This window comes from Ambystoma mexicanum, chromosome 5q, assembly GCF_040938575.1.
Source record: "Ambystoma mexicanum isolate Mex_15411 chromosome 5q, UKY_AmexF1_1, whole genome shotgun sequence".
Lineage (NCBI taxonomy): Eukaryota > Metazoa > Chordata > Amphibia > Caudata > Ambystomatidae > Ambystoma > Ambystoma mexicanum.
This window is the reverse complement of record NC_090933.1, coordinates 112,459,189-112,477,964: the sequence shown is the minus strand read 5'-3', so window position 1 is coordinate 112,477,964 and position 18,776 is coordinate 112,459,189. Positions and strand designations below refer to the sequence as shown.

At 44.9% G+C, this 18,776-nt stretch overlaps 1 long non-coding RNA gene across 2 annotated transcripts in view; it reads right to left on the bottom strand.

Moving 5' to 3' along the window:
- Positions 1-18,776, bottom strand: part of LOC138497274 (uncharacterized) — a 69,593-nt gene that overhangs the window by 31,283 nt on the left and 19,534 nt on the right. The window contains exon 2 of one of the 2 annotated variants that reach the window (XR_011278554.1): positions 4,676-4,762. The exons of the other annotated variant lie outside the window; for it this stretch is intronic. This is a non-coding gene — a long non-coding RNA (uncharacterized lncRNA). The remainder of the gene's footprint in view (positions 1-4,675; positions 4,763-18,776) is intronic. 2 annotated transcript variants of the gene reach the window in all.

Sequence of the window (18,776 nt, the reverse complement as noted above, 5' to 3'; positions counted from 1 at the left end):
CGGCGCATTACACCGGGTCTAGGACCCTTTACCCCAATGGCACACAACATGGACTTTACCCCGGGCAAGCAACACAGGTTCTGGGATAACTGGAGACAGGCACAAACAATTCACTTAAAGGAATTCTTTCATGGAGAAAACCCTCTTCTATTCGAGGAATGCAAGCAGAAATTTGGCATCAGGGAAAAAGAGATATACATATATACAGATTAGGCACTGGATATCACAGAAGGGGGTTAGGAAGGCAGCCACGAGGATCCCGATAGGGATAGAACTGACACTGCAGGAAGGAACGTTAACAAGGGAAATATCGAGGTTGTATAGGCTGTTAGATAAGGCACAACGTGGGGATAAACTCTCATACAAGGACAACTGGGATAAAGACCTGGACACACCCATTACAGTGGAGGAATGGGGACAAATCTGGAGGAGGGCACAAAAGACATCCAAATGTACTGCTGTTAATGAAACAGCATATACAATATGTTACAGGTGGTACCTGACCCCCCATAGGCTGCATAAAATGAACCCTAGTTACCCCCCTACATGTTGAAGACAATGCAGTGGTAAAGGAGACCTATATCATATGTGGTGGTCAAGCCCCAAGGCCACGGTATACTGGAAGGAGGTCCTAGGTAACATAAAAGAGATTACAGGGAAATAACTTCCACTCACACCAAAGGTAGTATGATGGGGACAGAGGTGGAAGGGGTTCACTCAGCATCCGGTAACAATGCCACCCTCATCACCCACCTGTTAAAAACGGCAAGGATGACCCTAGCCCAAGGGTAGAAAAATGCGGAAGGTCCGATAATAGCATGCTGGTGGGTCAAATTTTGGGGTGTAATGGCCATGGAAAAAGTGGGGGCCCTGAGGCAGGGCAAGCATCAGAAATTCCTGTTTGTGTGGGATTCATTCCTCGAGTTTGTTAAGGAAAGGGAATGTCAGTACTACAGAACCATACCTGATGGGGTTAGGGTGGGACGGGGAGGGGGAGAGGAGTATAAAAGGCTTGGAAGTGTAATAACTGAAGTTGGACTGAATCACATAAATACACAATCGCTGTCTTCAGGTGGAACAATGCTAGTATGTTTATACAGAACTGAGCTTGTGATCCTCATTGGAGCAATTACGCCGACAAAGCCATGTAAACTGTGATTGTGTTTGAATGAATAAAGTTTTGAAAATAAATAAATAAGTCTGCCCCTAATCCAGCTCCTTTTAAAGCTGGTTTGGCCTACAATCAGCCTACGGGCAGAGTACGCATTCGTATTGACACGAATTCTGTGATGGGAAGCCAAATAATTGGTATTAAGAAGAAGGGGACTTGTAAAAGGAAAAATCTAAAGGACAACTGTTCCCTACCATTTAACTTTATGGTTATGTTCCAACCACATAACTGTAAGGGGAATACTAATAATGTGATGTTAGTTAGATCTGTTGTTTTAGAAGATAACTCCCCCCTAGATAGTTCAATCAGTTTAGAAGATGTCCATCATTTATTCTAAACCAACTCCCTCCTGCCCACGCAGATTTGGTCATCACGTCCCCTAAAATCAGCATGTCCAATTGTAATTGTCACGTGGCTGCGTTTAATACCCCCAAACTACAAATTAATATGGGTATTAAACCGGCTGTGTCATCTGGTACTAGAATTACTGGCCGTGTTCAGTAATCTCTCTATGGTTGATTCCCCTATTCTCAATGGTTCGACTAGGGTGGCATCGAAAAAGAGTTGTGGATAAGAATGCACCTAGACATCCACAACTCGGATGCGCTTATACTTAATCGATCTTCTTTTTTAGATGTATGCAATTATGTGCCTGTGATGGTCCTGATGATATCATCATTACTTTCCCGCAGGTTGCCTCTCCTCATGTGGCCAGAGGACGGCAGCCGCTACTTAATCCTGATCCTGGAGGTAGCTATGTGAGGGAGGATCGCATGAGAGGAGACTACCCTCAAGGGGAAGGAAAGGCATCATCAGATGAGACATGGTATTAGACATGGTATTGCCCTTTTCCTTTTAGGAATATCCCCTCCATTCATAATGCCTTGATGGGATATTGTAGTAATCCCCTTCATCAATTTGCCACTTCTGCTGACAGTATCCATCATTGGTAAGTACTGAGACGATGAAGAGGGATGGAGTAACGAAGAGAGCCAGAAACCACAAGCCAACGCAGCGGTCTAGTGTTTGGAAGCTATTGAGCAGCACTTGGAAGTTTAAAGTGGATACAGCTGATTAGCGAGAGGGAGAGAGACACTCAGTATCCTATGCTCATGCCGAGCAGAGCACGAAAGACGGAGACGCAGAGTAAGACAGCTGCGAGGCTGTCGCGAGGGAGAGAACCTTGCAACTGTATTCTGACACAGATCAGAATCCCGGAAACAGGCAAACTGAGGAATGCAGCATGAAGGCTCTCACTGAGGCTGTGCAGGTGACCGAGCCGACAGAAGCGATGTATTGATTACCAGCAGACAGACGAAATAACCAAAAGCAGAGGAAGGCGGCGCAGAGGCCAACTGGCTAGCTGGATGCCCGCCAAGCCAGCAAACGATGAAGAAGGAGGAAGGACAGATGCAAGGAGCACCTGAACCAAACAGTGAGCCCATAGAGAGCAAGTGGGGTACTGTAGCACCCAGCAGTGAATGCTGCGTCAAGATTGAAGGAACGAACAATGTTGAACAAGGGTCCAGACTCGCTTGTTAGAAGGCGAAGCGAAGTCAAGTTCAAACTTTGTTACTAAAAAGGCACTGAGCCTAATGTGCAGAGATATAAAGATAGAGATGAGAGAAAGAGTGAATAAGAAGAGAGAAAGTCCTGGCCAGGCAAATCCAAGTGAAATCAAGTGTATGGAATGAACTACATAAGAGAGCATGGCAGGAGAGTATAGCAGGCAAAGCCAAGTGTGTGTAACCTGGCAGGAGAACATACCATGTATTCTGCAAGTCTGAGACCCGCAACAAATTATGATATTTTGAAAAGAGAATACCAATGAACATTCATCCCCTTAGGATTTTAAATTGCATTGAATGTCAGAAAAGACTTTAGAAAAGGAGTAATTTTCCCTGGAGTGGACTACAACACCGAGAGGATGGAGTTATCCTCTTGGATGGTGTCCAGTCAAAGGATCGAAAGTCAAAGGGTCGACAGTCAAAGGGCGACTCAATTTGGTCGAATTGCAATAGGGTCGAATGGTCAAAGGATCGAAATTGGTGAAAAAAACGATCGAATTTCTTATTTTTTATTTATATTTTGTTTTTTAGGAGGGTTTCGCATTTATAAAAGATTTTTTTTAAAAATAGGGGGGTTGCGGGGAACCCCCCATTTCTAATATAAAACTGTGTGAACGACTTTTTAATTTGCTTATTTAGTGTGTGTAACTTACCGTTTTTCCAGTCAAGTATACTCTGTTAACTCGGTTGTTTTGGTCAGCTGCTCTCCCTGTCACTTTCCTGATGCACTGACAGTTTGTTTTCAACCGTCAGCTCTGCTTATTGTACTAATACAAGGTGCTTTCCTCTTCATTTTCTATCATGTCCTTTGACCCTTTTTTATTTTCATTGCTATTTCAATGGGCTAGCACTTTCTTTCGATCAAATGACCCGTGTATATTGTTTGTGTGGTTTGTCGACCCTTTGACTTTCGATCCTTTAATTTTCGACCATTTTGTCTTTCGATCCTTTGTTTTCGATCCTTTGAGCTATAACCCTCTTGGATTATAAAGAACTGGGCTATTATTTTGACTTTTTTATAACTTTTGTTGTATTTATCCCTTCCTTTTGAACTTGAACGTTTGTGCACTTTGAAGGCCAAGAACAATACCCTTAACACATTAGAGTTACTTTTAGTATGGGAGGGCTAGGATAGGATTTCAGAATTGGGACATGTTTGCTTTGGACATCTTAGAAAGCATATTAACACCTCAGAACACACTGAGGTGATCACCTTGTCACTCCTCTGAGGAAACAGTCCTCTTCAAATGAAAGTTCAAACCTATAAATAGACTTAGAACTATTAAGTTCTAAACGTAAATATTGCGAACAATTTTCTTAATGTAAACACGATTAGATAATTCATCAACTCATATTGTATTTGATTCTAACACTTCTCAAAGAAATAAATAAGAGTACGAATATCAACATAAGATAAACTTCATATGCCTGATTGTTTCAAACAAAATATGTGTATTTATTTTCACAAATGAAGAAAAGAGCTTTTAAACAGGTATATATAGTACACTCCAGTAACAATCCTGTGTTGATCAGACAGTATTCACTTCATACTGTTTTACAATAGTTTTATCAACACATCATACGACGCATTTCGGGGTCCTATGTCCCCTTCTTCAGGTATGCATGTTACTTTCAAAATTCTCTTATCTATTAACAAAAATAAAGAATATCAATCAATAATATGTCCAAGGTGCATCCCTTTCCAAGACCAAGCGCACCTACAGCATTAAAGGCTTAAATAACCTTGTACACCTGGGGTAACTCAAACCCCTCCAATGGAATCTGTTTAGGACCTTGAGTCGAATTCACCGAAATCTGCGGACAATAATCCAAAAAAAATATGTAACATTCTAATTCTCTGTGCGTAGCATGTAACAAAAAAATATATACCACCAATATAACACTTAAAAAAAATAAAATTGAACTCAAAAGCTACCTGCTTAAAGAAATCTCCAGAAGCTTCCTACTGTAAGATCACCAAAGATTTCAGACTGTGTGCTGCTGCCCAGCAACCCATGTAGATCTGTAATGAGAAGCACCCAAGTGCCATGAATCTTACTATCAAAATGTAAACACCACAACAATTTATATCCAATCATAAATACACAAGTGTTTTTTTTTAAAAAATGTAATTTTTTTTTCTCAGAACTAGTGCCCAACCATCTACAATCTATTAGCACTCACCACTATCCGGATATATCCAACAACCGAGGGCCGGGAACGGGAGGAACAGCTGCATTAGCAACCTCCCGTCCCGGGCCTCGCTTTTATCTAATTCCTTGGTTAAGTCAGGTGATCGCCTTGCCGATCACGTGACACATCAACGTCACATTACTCCTAAGTTTAAACCAGTCCACATACGCGAAATGACGGTAAGATCTTTATTTTGTATTTTGTAAAAAACAATCCCTATTGCCAGGAGTCTTCCTGGTGCGAGCCACAATATGCGCAATTCAAGTGTATATAAATTAGAAAGGGATTATCGCGTGCACTATCCCCCGATCACGGGACTACTGGACTTGAAAATCACATGATATTTATAGCCACTAATGGATCTAGACTGTCATAGTTACGAAATACGTGACAATGGATCTTCTATTGTTGCAACATACCACTATCACCTACAAGTCCTACTACAAGTTACGTAGGCATTATACAAAGTCACGTGATCATTAGATTGGACTCGTTACTTAAGAATTGGGTCCATGACAGATATTAAAATGTAACACATTTACTCCACCAATTTCTGAGTACTACAAATTATTAACTAAATAAACGTGTTAAAAAAATGTGTACCAAATTAACGTTGACTAATAAACAATATGTTAAATAATACTAACACAGGTATAAGATGTATTGATTCCTAAATATTGTTCATTATTGGGTTTTATGTTGGTATTAAAAAACCTGCAAGGCTCAAGAAAAGCCTTCTATGCTGCACTGAGTTCTGGTGGTATTTGGAAATGGAAAAGCAGCATGACAAAACAGTTATTGATACAGTCCTGCAAGGAACTGTATGAACACAATGTCGTATTCACATTTCAATCTTTGTTTTGTAGAAGATCACTACTAAGAAAGAGAGAGGGTAACATACAATCAAAACAGAAATACATTCCATATTGACACCACATTAAAGGCACAGACAAGATTTATACATCACAGTCATTAAATATAACATGTCAAATCAAATTAATTGTTCATCCCTCTAGGTTCCAATGAGTCAAGCCTATCAATCCATTCAATTTTTTTCTGTGTCAAGAGTAACTTCATCTCTCCTCGTTTTGGGATTTTAATGTGTTCCAAGATGATTAATTTCATCTGGGCTATAGGGTGATTATGGAAAATAAAGTGTTGAGATACTGGTGAGTGAATAGACTTATTTCTTATATTTGATTTATGTTCAGTCCACCTGATTTTGACTTTCTTGGATGTCAGACCTACGTAAAAGATGCCACAGGGGCATCTGATACCGTAGATCACATTCAATGTGTCACATGTGCTTGTGTGATTCAAATAAATTGGTTTGCCTGTATATGGGTGATTAATGGTTGAACCTCTAATTACATTATGGCTGACAATTGTTACAAAGCAATGTGCCTTTAAATTGCTTTACCTCTTTGTGTGTCTCATATTCTGCTTTAACTAAAAAATCGTTCAAGCATTTACTCTTCCTGTAAGCAAAAGTCGGAGGATCTTCAAACAATTGTACCAAGACTGGATCCATTTTCAACATCTCCCAGTTCCTCATAAAAATCTTTTTGATCTTGTAACTTTGCTCTGAATATGTAGTCACATAAACAAGTGATTTTTGGTCAGACTTTTCTGTTGGTGCTAGGCGCTGATCCCTTGATAATGATGAGGCCTTAATTCTTGAGTTTGTTAATAGATCTTGCTTTGGACATCTTGACACAGGACAGACCCTTAGTTTTGGTTGAGGTAGGGAAATACCTCCTAGAGAAGGGACAGTGAGGCATTTTCCAACCGCTGTATTATTTGAATAAAAGTTTGTAGCAACCACCGTGAGCTCTCTGTGTCCGCGTCTCATTCCTGGCTCCTCACAGTTCCCCAATTACAGGTTATTTCTCCATATGAAGCAAAGTCGGTTGAAATACTCGATTATGCTGGACTGGCTACTATTTAAGTGCACTTCTATAGGGACTCCATGGTTGACTTTATCCAGGTGGATAAAGGTGAATTTGATCAGCTTGGGTATACTTGTTGCATTACGTCTCCACCCAAAAGGAGAGATGCAGATCGGCTGCCCTTCATACCTCAAGTAAATAGGTCAAGAAAGGTAACGTCTGTAACAGAACCAAGAAAGATTGGCTCTCAGCTACCCCACACTAATGCTAGCTGCCCTGGTGAGAAGGGCATTGATTCCCGTGGGAATCTATTGCCCTTGCTCTCTATCAGGTTGCAACAAATAAGAATGGGGGAAGGGAAGTTATAATTTGTGACAATAATAGTCTAATGCTACCAACTTGTGAGGATGACTGGTCGTCTACCTTCCTCCCCTGCAATTATGATAAACGGCCTTAACCATCGCTGTAGGATTCTGTCTTGGAACACCAGATGACACATGCATCTGTCTGAGGAGGATGGCTTGTATAATAATTAACTCTATTCACCATCATAGCTCAGCAAGGCATCTGGTGTACAGGGGATATCCGGTTGAAGGGAAGATTACCATTCAAAAACATGCCACTAGAGGTTCTGTGGGGCACCCGAAGGAGGGGCGAGTGGGGGGAGGAGCTGTTCATTAGTTGTGGTTCAACTTGCACTCTGACTGATTTGCAGATGTATTCTGATTACACTTTGGCTGGAGTTATCCTCTAGGAAGTGTAAGGAACTCATGGTGGCAACAGTAAAGACAGACACAAGTGATCACAGTTCAAGGGTGTTTATTAAACTGTATGTATGCGTGAGAAAAACACCTAATCTAAACCTAAAGCTAAGATGGGAGCAAGCTACAACCATCAAATAATAATAAGGCAGTCCTAGTAGCGTCTTGTCAAATGGAAAGGGCCTACACTAAAAAACCTATTGCCAATCCTTACCACCAAGTTCCAAAAAGAGTGTGGGATAATGTTCACCAGAAAAGAAAGAAGTGTTTTCAAAATGATAAGTCAGGATGGTATGGCTGGGTATTCCTTCCCCATGTTTTCAGCACCGGGCAAGGCGGAACTCCTGAGCACAGCACGCTCCTGGGGCTTTCCAGTACGAGGCTCACAAGTCTGTTGAACGATAACAGAACATTCAAGGACCAAGTCTCTTTCCTACAAAGTCTCTTGCCTTAGAAGGCCTGCTGGATCAAAACAACAAACAAACAAAAGTTGCTTCAGTGGTCTTGCACCTTTGGTCGATTGCTCTTCGCCCCTAGGATCTCGCTCCGCCAGGCTCGGATCCTCTTTGCAAAGTGGGCCCCCCTCCATCGGGTTCACTATGGCCTTCTTTAACACAGTTCAAGAATTTCTAACAGTTCATGATTTGCTTATTTTTATCAGAAAGCACAGGTTCCCTTCTTCTGGCATTCTTTCGGCATCCCTCTGTCGGGTTCACACTCGCCTTATTCCACAGTTCACAATCTTATCAGAAAGCGGGGTTCCATTCCCCTAGCTTTCTCTCAGTAATGGGTCAGAGCCTTTTGATTGTACAAGGGATTTGATGTTGCCCTTGTAGGACCACTCTGACACCTCACATTGCCCTTTCTGAGGACCTTCTGGTACTTGCAGTTTCAAAACAAAAGGGGCCAGCAAGAGTCTTTTGAATGAGCACTCCTGCAGTGCCTGACCACTTTGCAGCTGGCCCTTGTCTGGGCTTTCCCCAAAAGTTCAAACACAGTCAAACATGGTCTTTCTCCTGAATTGCCTTGCGTTCATATAATGTTGACACATGCACCTTGGTCTCAACACAGTTCGGTTTGCTATCAGCATTCTCGAACTCACCGGCTGTGTTGAACCCGTTGACTTGTCTTGCTTCCGGAGTCAAGGACGGTACCACGGTAGCCAGCGTGCCTCCCTGCCTGTGCTATCAATGCGGGAGGCCCCTGAGCACCGTTGACATCTGTTCCTCCACACGCCAGCTGTAACTCCCAGTCTTATGATTTCCCTTTCGGAGGCTTTGCGGGTCTGAGTTGAAATGGGCAAGGGCAGTTCCCCCTTCGTTGTCTCTCCAGGTTTCGCCGCCTTTCTCCTCCGTTTGAACTGCCGGTCCGATCTAGCTATTTGCTTGTGAGTTCAGCCTCGCTCGTAGTGTGCTCTCGTGCTCTGCCTTTTATCCCTGTGTGGAAGGTAAAGGGCCATCAGGTGTGCGTGGTTACTGTCAACTGCCGAATTTGCTTGACCCTTGTGTTGGGGCATGTCAGGTATATGGCTCTGGTGTTAGTCCGTTGTCTGTTACGGTGTAAGAAAGTGTTTGTGTCAAAAAGGGGTGAGGGGGTAGACCTGCCAAATATTGAACAGGGTAAGATGGGGAAAAGGTGTTACAAGGAAGGGGGTACCACGTCTCAAACTTCGGTGTCCCACTTCCACTCCCCGAAGACCCCTCATCCAGGTGATCCTCCAACACTGGTCAACCCCTAGGAACTGGATCCAATAGTGATGGCCGTGTCCTGGCCACCTGGATGACAGATCTTCAGGGACAAGCGGGTGAGACACCTTCAGGTTTCTAACAGAAGCTTCTGAGACTGGTCCTCTTGGATGGCTTATAATCAACATCTATAACCCTCAGGGTTTGGTTAATATGAATGGCATTTGTAAACAGGATGGAAACCTGATATCATGTTTTTATACCTTTAGTCGGGTCTTCCTCTTAGGAGTGCTTAATGCTAAAATATAACCAAATGGGTTTGAGCAGAAGGCTCTGCGTTGGCAAAACTCAGACAGACGCTTATCGAAGGTTAAGGCTTGCTCCAATTGCCTAACCAGGTTTAATTTATTTATGTTGAATGGTAGATGTATAACAGCTACCAAAAGTGACAGGGGATTGCCTAATGGGGACTTATCATTTGGCTGTTGGTAGATAATCTTGCGTTAAATGCCTGCAGTGCAATAGAATTGAATGCCATTTTGGACACAAACAACAAATTGGCAAATACTTCATATTTGTTACTTGCAGATGTGCATGCTAGACCTGCTGCTAAATCGATAGATAAGATCATCTGGTTGATCTCCTTTATCAATGATTTTGTATTGGGTGACGTTACCTTGGTAATGGATGATCTAAATTTGCGAAGAGAATCTCTGCTTCAAACACAAAGACTATATAAAGGGATTAGGCATGGGAGAGTCGCCCGGTAGATTCCTCCCAGCCAAGCTTCTGATATAAAAAATACTTTTCACTTATTTATATGATGCTAGTCTAAGCTCATGCAGGAGAAGTCTCCCAGTGATAACTCTGCCAGCCCAACATTCTGAACAGATTCCAAACATAGCCATATCAAAAATATGTAAATACATATTAGCAGTAGATGGTTTATTAAGTGATGTCCTGATGATCCCCCGCCTCGAAAGAAGCCATGTCCCTCTGCATCTATCATTGTCTTTTCTGTCTGCTGCAGTAGTGCGTTATAATGCTAACATGGAACCCAATGGTTGCCACAATTTCTGCCTCTAATAATGGTTGTACAATACGCTGGTTTAAACTTAAATTTGGAAACCACTATCCAACTCCTTTATTCAGGACTCCTCCCCCTCACTAAATGTCTTCTTAAACCTGATTATACTATTTTCTTCTCTTATTTTATAATTTAATGATGATTTAATATCAACTGTTAGGTCTTTTGTTGCTAATTCAAGCCAAACCATGACATGAATAACTCTATGAAAACGTGGTTTGACAAAGAGCATCGAAAAGCAAAGTTGAGGCTTATGAAGAATTGAAAAGATACAACAGAAGGAAATAAAGAACAGATAGGAAGATGAGAATATTAAGACATATTATCTGGGGAAAAAGGAGGACCATAAGGAAGAAGTGGGAGCAATTGAAGAAAACAGTCCTTACAAAAAGAATGTAGAAATATTTAGTAGACAGTTTGGGTGGAGTTACTGAACATTTGGCATCTGATCATAATATTGGTGCAGAAGAGTTGCATTTACATTTTTCAAACACTTTAAGGCAAGAAGGGCAATAGCACCCAGAGCGAGCAAGAAGATGATATTTGAGATTTTGTTCTAAGTGAAGTTACGCAAGCTATTGAGGTGCAGAAAGTGGGTAAAGCTCCTGGCCTGCATTAAGTGCTAGTTGACTTATCAAGAAACACACTAGCCATGTGGGCTCCATTTATTTCATAGCTTTTTAGCAATCTGAATGAGCAAGTGGTGATCCCCATTAGCTTGCAAAGGGGTGAAATAATTCAAATGTTTAGGAAACGGCCACTTATTGACTCTTCAAATTATCGAGCCATTTCCCTACTTGACAGTTCGGCCAAACTGTATGGCAAAAGTTTACAAAATCATTTAAAAAACTGAGTAGAAGAAAGAAATATAGGGGGTAATTCATGGAATAAATGTGCGGCGAAATTTGTGGCACAAGCTGGCACAAGCGTGAAAATGCCGGCGCATGCGTGTGAATCGCACGCGTGCGATTCATGGAAGTCCCTGCACGTGTTTTTCCCCGATGTGCGCCAAATCTGCACTTACCTTACACTTAACTGCGACTTTCCAAACGAATGCGCGAGAGGAACAGGGAAAGCGCACAACTTCTCACGCACACACCTAAAAAGGGGGCGGAAAACGGGGAATGGGGAACAACACGTGAAAATGTAGTCATAACGTGGGATGTACCGCTGGGAAACGCACGCAACACCCACACGCTAGTGAACAACACGTATTCATGGAATCGAATAGGGAAAACCCACGCACGTCAAAACACACGTACACGCACAATTACATCCGCCACACAAAAGCAGACGGAAGCGCCCCCGCGCAGCATAAAAGTGCACGCAAACAACAAACAAGCATATACAGCTACGATGAATGTCCCGTTCCTCGCAGCAGTGATCGTGGGACACTGAAGGAGGTGGAGAATAGCCAGGCCCTGCATTTGTTTGCCCAGGACCAGCCTTTTTGGGATGCCTGATGGCCAGGTCTATGGCAGGCGCAGGATCCACCTTATGTCATCCTAGAGCTGGTCAAGGAGTGGGAGGATGAACTCACATCACCCACCCTGTGCTCCCAAGCATTGAGCCCCTTGGAGAAGGTGCTCAATGTACTGCATTTTTTGGCCACTGAGTCATTTCAGCAGACAACTGCCATAGTGGGGGATGCCTCACAGCCCACGCAGTCACGTTGCCTACACCAGGTGTTGGCAATCATCACTGTGCGCCCCTCAGTCCGCAGGCACATATACATGCCCAGAACACCTGCAGAAAGGCAGGTCGTGGTCCTGGACTTCTACAGGGTGGCACACTTCCCCAAAGTGCTCGGTGCCATAGATTGCACCCATGTGGCCCTACGTCCACCTAGGGCCACTGAGCACATCTATCGTAACCGCAAGCACTAGCATTCCATCAACATGCAGGTGGTATGCGATGCCAAGGGAATCATCACCTCTCTCTATGCAAACTATCCTGGGTCCACCCATGATAGTTTCATATTCAGAATGTTTGCCCTGAGCCAGGCCCTGGAAGCTGGGAAGCATGGCGACACATGGCTCCTAGGTGAGTACAAATGCCTGTGCACATGCATGCATGTCACACAAAGACAAATACACAAGCACAACTAATGGCAACGATTATCACCTTACAAGGGGACCGTGCCTACCCTCTGAGCACCTACATGATGACGCCAATACGGAACCCCACCACACCACCCCAGGTAAGATACAACGCAGCCCATATTGCAACCAGGGCCATAGTGGAGCACACATTCGGAGTGCTCAAGTCACACTTCCGCTCCCTTGACCACTCTGGTGGACAGCTACTATATGCACCCCCAGTAGTGTGCCGGATCATTGTGGCAGCATGTGTCCTGCACAATGTTGCACCACGGCATGGCGTACTGGTGGACATGGTGGTGTCCCCACACCCCCAACCACACACACGGCCGCTCCACATGGGAGGGGAAAGGGCATGTGGCGAGGCAGCCCGTACCCAGCTTGTGCCCACATTTTTCACCTAAACGCCAACCCCTGCGGAGTGCACACAGGCCTGGCACATACCAGGTCACAATCGATGATGAGAAAGGGACAGTTAACTGTCACTACCTTACCACCCTGAGAATGTGTCCACGGAAGTGCCACATTGTGTGCATCCCTAGCTAATTAAACACAACCAATCCCATGTGACCAAAGGGAACACATGCAAGGTGCTCCCCCCACCCCCTTGCTAAACAGGGCATGAAAGTACTGGTATGCCACCCAAACCCTCCCAACACCCTTGAACCCCATCTGCAACGGCAAAACATCAAACCATATGCACAACACATGACACAATAGTCATGAAGTGCCACGTGAGAAATGTAAATAGGCACCAGACATTACACCTGGCATGGAATCTGAAGAAATGACTGACCAAAACCTCGCACCATGAAAACGGTGGCACAAATGCATGCCACCAGTGGTGCAAGCAACAAAAATCAGAATACCTGTTGCCATGCACATTGGACAATTGAAAATTGGCACTTCAAACACCGCTCACTGGACAGCACAGTGAGTGTGCATTGCATTGGGGAAACCTCTTGAGCATCATTTGAAAAAAGGGCATTCAACCAAATAGTACCCTGTCATGCATGTACACGATCAATGACTCGGAAGTGAATATGGATTGTCGGGACACAGCATGCCTGAGTACCCCACATCGACAATGGCAGACAGTGACCCACCACTGAATCATAAAAATTCATAATACGACCTACACACAAAGTTCATCAAAGCGCATCAATGAGGGAGGTAACAGGGGAGAAGAACAGTACATTCCTACATGTCCTTCAAATAGTCCACAATGTGAAAATGAACTATCAAATCAAAGTAGATATTATAAGTGTCTGGAACAATAAGGGGGAGTCTAGAGAGGGAATGTTGGAAAACAAAACTAGCATCAACATTGCGATGCCTGATGGCAATAGTTGCAGTGCAGGAGTCACATAAGGAGGGGAGTGAGGGAAGAGGAGGGAAGAGGTGAGGAGAGTAACAAAATAAGTGACAAACTGTGGTAGGGCGACAAAGAATCAAGATAGTGCTGGGGAGGGGGAGAAGAAACACAGAAGGGAATGAGGGAACAGCCGACCTGTAATCAGTGGTGGAGGGACTAATGATAAAAGTGGCAAAATAATACTAAAAAAGGTCAAGGTGGGGGGAGGATGGACGGAGGCAGAAGGGCAAATGTCTGCAAAGAACAAGCGGCTAAGTATCACCATGCCTGATGGCAATTGGGGTAGTGGTGGAAAATGACAGACAGAGGACAAGGAGGAGGGTAAAGGGTGGTGGAGAGGGAGAGGGAGGAGAGAAGGGAGGAGGGGGCCAAGGTCAAAATGCATAAAGGGGGAGATGGGGAAAGAAAGCACACAGAGGGGGCAGAGGGAAACCAGACGGTACAGAAGTGTAGGGGATGTGATGATGAGGGGGGGGGGAGACAGAGGGAGACTGGCAGGGGCAGGGAGACAGGGGGCAATCAAGTGACCCAGAAGGCTGGTGGACAGGGCTAGACAGGGGGCCTCATTACGACCCTGGCAGAAAGTTACCGCCAGGGCCGTGACTTTACCGCCATGGTGCTAACTACGTTAACACCATGGCGGTAAGGGGATTTACCGCCCCATTCCGACCTTGGCGGGGCGGTAAATCCCCAATCCCCATTTACCCTTCCCCATTCCCATTTTTGCCGCATAGGGCATAATGGGAGTGGGGAAGGCGTTAATTACGCCACCGTAAATTACGGTGGCGTAATTAACACCAAGTTCCCTTACCGCCATGGATTTTTACACCCGCTAGAAGCAGGTGTAAAATCCGCCATGGCGGAAAGGGAACTCGTGATTGGCGGTAAGGGGTCGGCGCAGCTAACGATGGCGCTAACCCCTTACCGCCAGGGTCGTAATGAGGCCCAGGGCCTCCATTGTGGGCTTTTGGTAGTGGTGGCAGGCTCCAGCATCCTGGTTGGCTGGATTGTCACAAGGGCCAAGTGCAACCAATGGGAGGGGGGAGCAGGTCCAGGACACAAACATGACAATCAAATCAAGAGCAATGCGTTCATACCTCAAATGGCACATCAAACACTAGCCAGGGCTGCAAGATGGCCATAGTGGTGCAAGCAAGGAATGGGTGGTCGTTGATATGCGTGGTGACATGGGTAACTCAGCGTGCAGCCTTCATGTGGCATATCAAAATCACTGTGGGGAAAGTGTCCCAATTCAACATTGTCAGCACACAGACCCCTCCCACCAACAGTGTGTCGTACACAGCCAAAGGGTGCATGGTACCACCTACAGCAGGAAGTGCATGAACATAGACAGTCAATACATAAGAACTATCATAAGCAACATGATGAAATGCACAGTCAACATAATACTCACGAAAATGAAGTGCAGACATGCATTGGAGAAAACATCCGGAATACCCACTAGGGGTGTACACACAAGTAAGACTGCAGGCTGGCCACAGATATGACGGAAGCCCAATGCCCATCTGAGATATGCTGTTACACCGAGCCATCCTTGTGAGCCCATGGAAAGGGGAAGCAGGAGTAGCATATGTGTCAGGACCCCAAGCAAAACACATACACAAGACAAGCCTGAATGGGCCCAGCTGGAACACACAGTGGATGCCTTCCAATGCCACAAAGCACCACACTGTCAAATGTATACACAATAGACAAAAGAAAATGCAATAAAGAAAAAAATCAACAGAAAATAAAAATCACTTCAACAATTCTATTTTTTAGGAAAAAAATCATAATTATCAAAAAAAATAAAAAAAATTACATAAGGTTTCAAAAAGGAAAGTAAAAAATAAATATAAAAAACAAGAAAAAAATAAATGAAAACAAATTTTGAAATCAAAAAAATTATAAACATACTTACCCAAAAAAAGCAGGATAAAGTAATTATTTGCGGGCCAAAAAAAAATACTGCTGAAAAACAAAAAATTGTTGCAGGAAAAAAATTGAAAGAAATTGCCATATATGACCTGGGGGATAGGGGGAGCACCCAGGAGGGGGGAGGTACAGGGTGCACCTCAACACCCACATGTGTAGATGTTGAGATAAAACAAAAAACTCACTGGGCTCCGCGCCTGCACGGCCTGACCTATGTGGGAGATAGGTTGTCATTGTCACCCTCTGGATGGAAATCAGAAAGTAGACGTGGCTCAGTTGACTCACCACACCTAGCCCCTCAATGGCAACATGCATGCAGGTCTGGTAAACCAGGTCCTGCATGGAAATGAGACTTAGGTCAGCATGCATTATCTCACGTGTCACACGTGCTTCCTCCTGCAAGGACTGAAGTGTGAGACGGAGTTCTGCCTGCATGGCCTCACATGACAAACAGAGTGACTCTCGGCTTGCATGGAGTTCAGCTGAGATGGTTCTTTCAAGCTGCACCATCCTGTCTTCTGTCCGCCTACTCTCGTCCATCATTAGCGCAGCCAGAGTAGATTGGAGGGATTGGTGTTCCACCCTCAGGGCTGCACGGTGTGCTTCTGCTTCAGCATTAAGTGCTTGATGCAGAGCCACCACTTCAGCCCTGCACGCGCCCTGTCAGACGCCGCCATGCACAGCCTGAGTGAACAGCACGTGGACTGCGTAGCCTGCTGCTGGAGCACCATTCGCTTTACAGAGGAGAGGATGGAATGGGCCACAGTTTGCATACCTTGAGCAATCATCTCAACTGCTCCCTCCGTTGCTGTGCTATGGCAATCATGGAACGCTCCCACTCAGTTGACCCCACTGGCACACGGCCACAACACACCTGCTGGGCCCAAGGAGCCGTGGTCCTTGCTGGGTTGGTGCCACCCACGGCTGCAGGACTGCATCCCTCCGTCGACCTGATGCCCCAGGAACATGGGCAACTGGTGTTGAGTGTGACCATGCACCCGTAACCACCACAGGCGGACATTCCAACCCTGCCTGGCCCCATACTGCAGGTGTCGCAGACAGAAGATCATCCAACACAGGATCACTTACCGGCGATGACACGTCATGATGCAGATCCGGCTCAACATAGTGGTCAGAGGATACATCAGAGCCTGACTCAGAGTCAGCTCTGGACACGATGGCCTGGAGCAACTGTGGGTTCTCGTGGGCTGCCACCCCACGACCACCACTGGTGCCTGGCTGGTCATGTGAACTGACCACCATGTCTGGGATGATATCTTCATCCTCTGCCGCCAGTGTGTCATCACCTACAACATAATGAAAAGAAACAAGGACATGCATGTCAGTAGCACATACCACACACATACAGTTCACAACATTGACAGCCAAATAATGAAACAGCCACGTCACAGGCAACTCAAACACCAACATGCATCCAGTGGCATTGCAATGCAAGGGTATTCCAAAAGCAGAAAAGGATGTGTGCAAAATGTCAAGGCAACACATTTACTGCATATTGCACATCACCTGCATCACACACAACCTCTAGCAGGCACATATCCAATGCCGAAATGAGAAATGGCAACAAAAAGATGGCACCTAGCATAAGCATGTGTGAACACACAAATAGCTAGAAATCTAACCAAACACACCATGATACATGTAACATGCATGTTCATGTGCAGCACTCAACTACCATCAACTATGCACAGTACATGTGTCACAGGAGGCACCTAGGCTAGTGCCTTTCCATACAGTGAAAAGAGGGACATGGTTACATACATGTCAGGTCAACATCACACAGCAGCATTGTGTTTGCATGTTGAAGGGCTTAACTTGGCACAGGAGTGGGTGTGTGCGGTGCAGTGCATCTGTACCCCCTAAACTTACAACATCAACACGTACGTAGTAATGACAATCTCCAAACATGACGGCAGTGTAACGGCAATTGCAGCCATCATGTGCAAATGGCATGCACCACGTAGCATGGTTTCCGTGAAACACCCACCCTCTGGGCAATAGCAGGGAGGCACTGCATGGCAATGACATGTTCCACACAGAACTGTGCATTGCCAGACAATGTAGGCATGCATCTATTGCATTTCGTCATTCAAATGTCACTACAGCCGATGAGAAGTGGACATTATGGAGGACAGATGAGGAACCATCAATAGTACACCCATGCATGTAGAAGACAACACCAGTTGAAAAGAGGTAGTGGGCCTGTAATAGGGGGAGCCATGTGCATAATACTGATGTGGACAGCCTGAAGTCATGCGTGATGACACACAGACCTACAGTGAGCATGACATGGCTGTCCAAATGGGATGACACTTGGATCATTCTGGACACATACTACAATGAGCAGGTGGTCAAGGACACCTAGGGGCATACATGGATTGCACATGGAACATGATTGTGCACACATGTGCATGGGGACCCACTGCCATCAGCACAGTCAGAGTGAGACACACAGCACCAAGGACAAAGGATGTAAATTACATGATATGACATCTCATCAAGATTGCACTCGTACACAAGTGGCTCAGAGCACAAACAAGCTAAGGGAGTGGGACAAGGGAGAAAAGGAATTCAAAACAACTATCATATTGGGCACAGTGACATTGAGAACACGCAACTGCATGGAGAAGGGATAAAGTGCTGAAGACCCTGGAAGGGGGAGAAGGGGAACGTGCCAAGCAGAGGAGACCAAAGAAGGAAAATGAAGTACAATGATAGAATAGGCATTCAAAAGGTGGCAGTGCAGCCAGCAAGTGTCAAGTTCAAGACAATTTGTATAGGGCAAATCTGATGACTGCAGAAGAAGAGTGGGGGACAGTATGGGTGCACGCACAAGACCCATTGCAATTGGAAGCATGGAGGCAGTGCAACAGGGAGGCAGGGTGAGCAGGGACCTGGGCCCGAAGGACAGAGTGTGTGCAGGGGCACAGTGTCGACAGAGGAAACTGTTCAGCATGGGAGAAGAGGGGCTAATGAAGGAGCAAATAGGAAG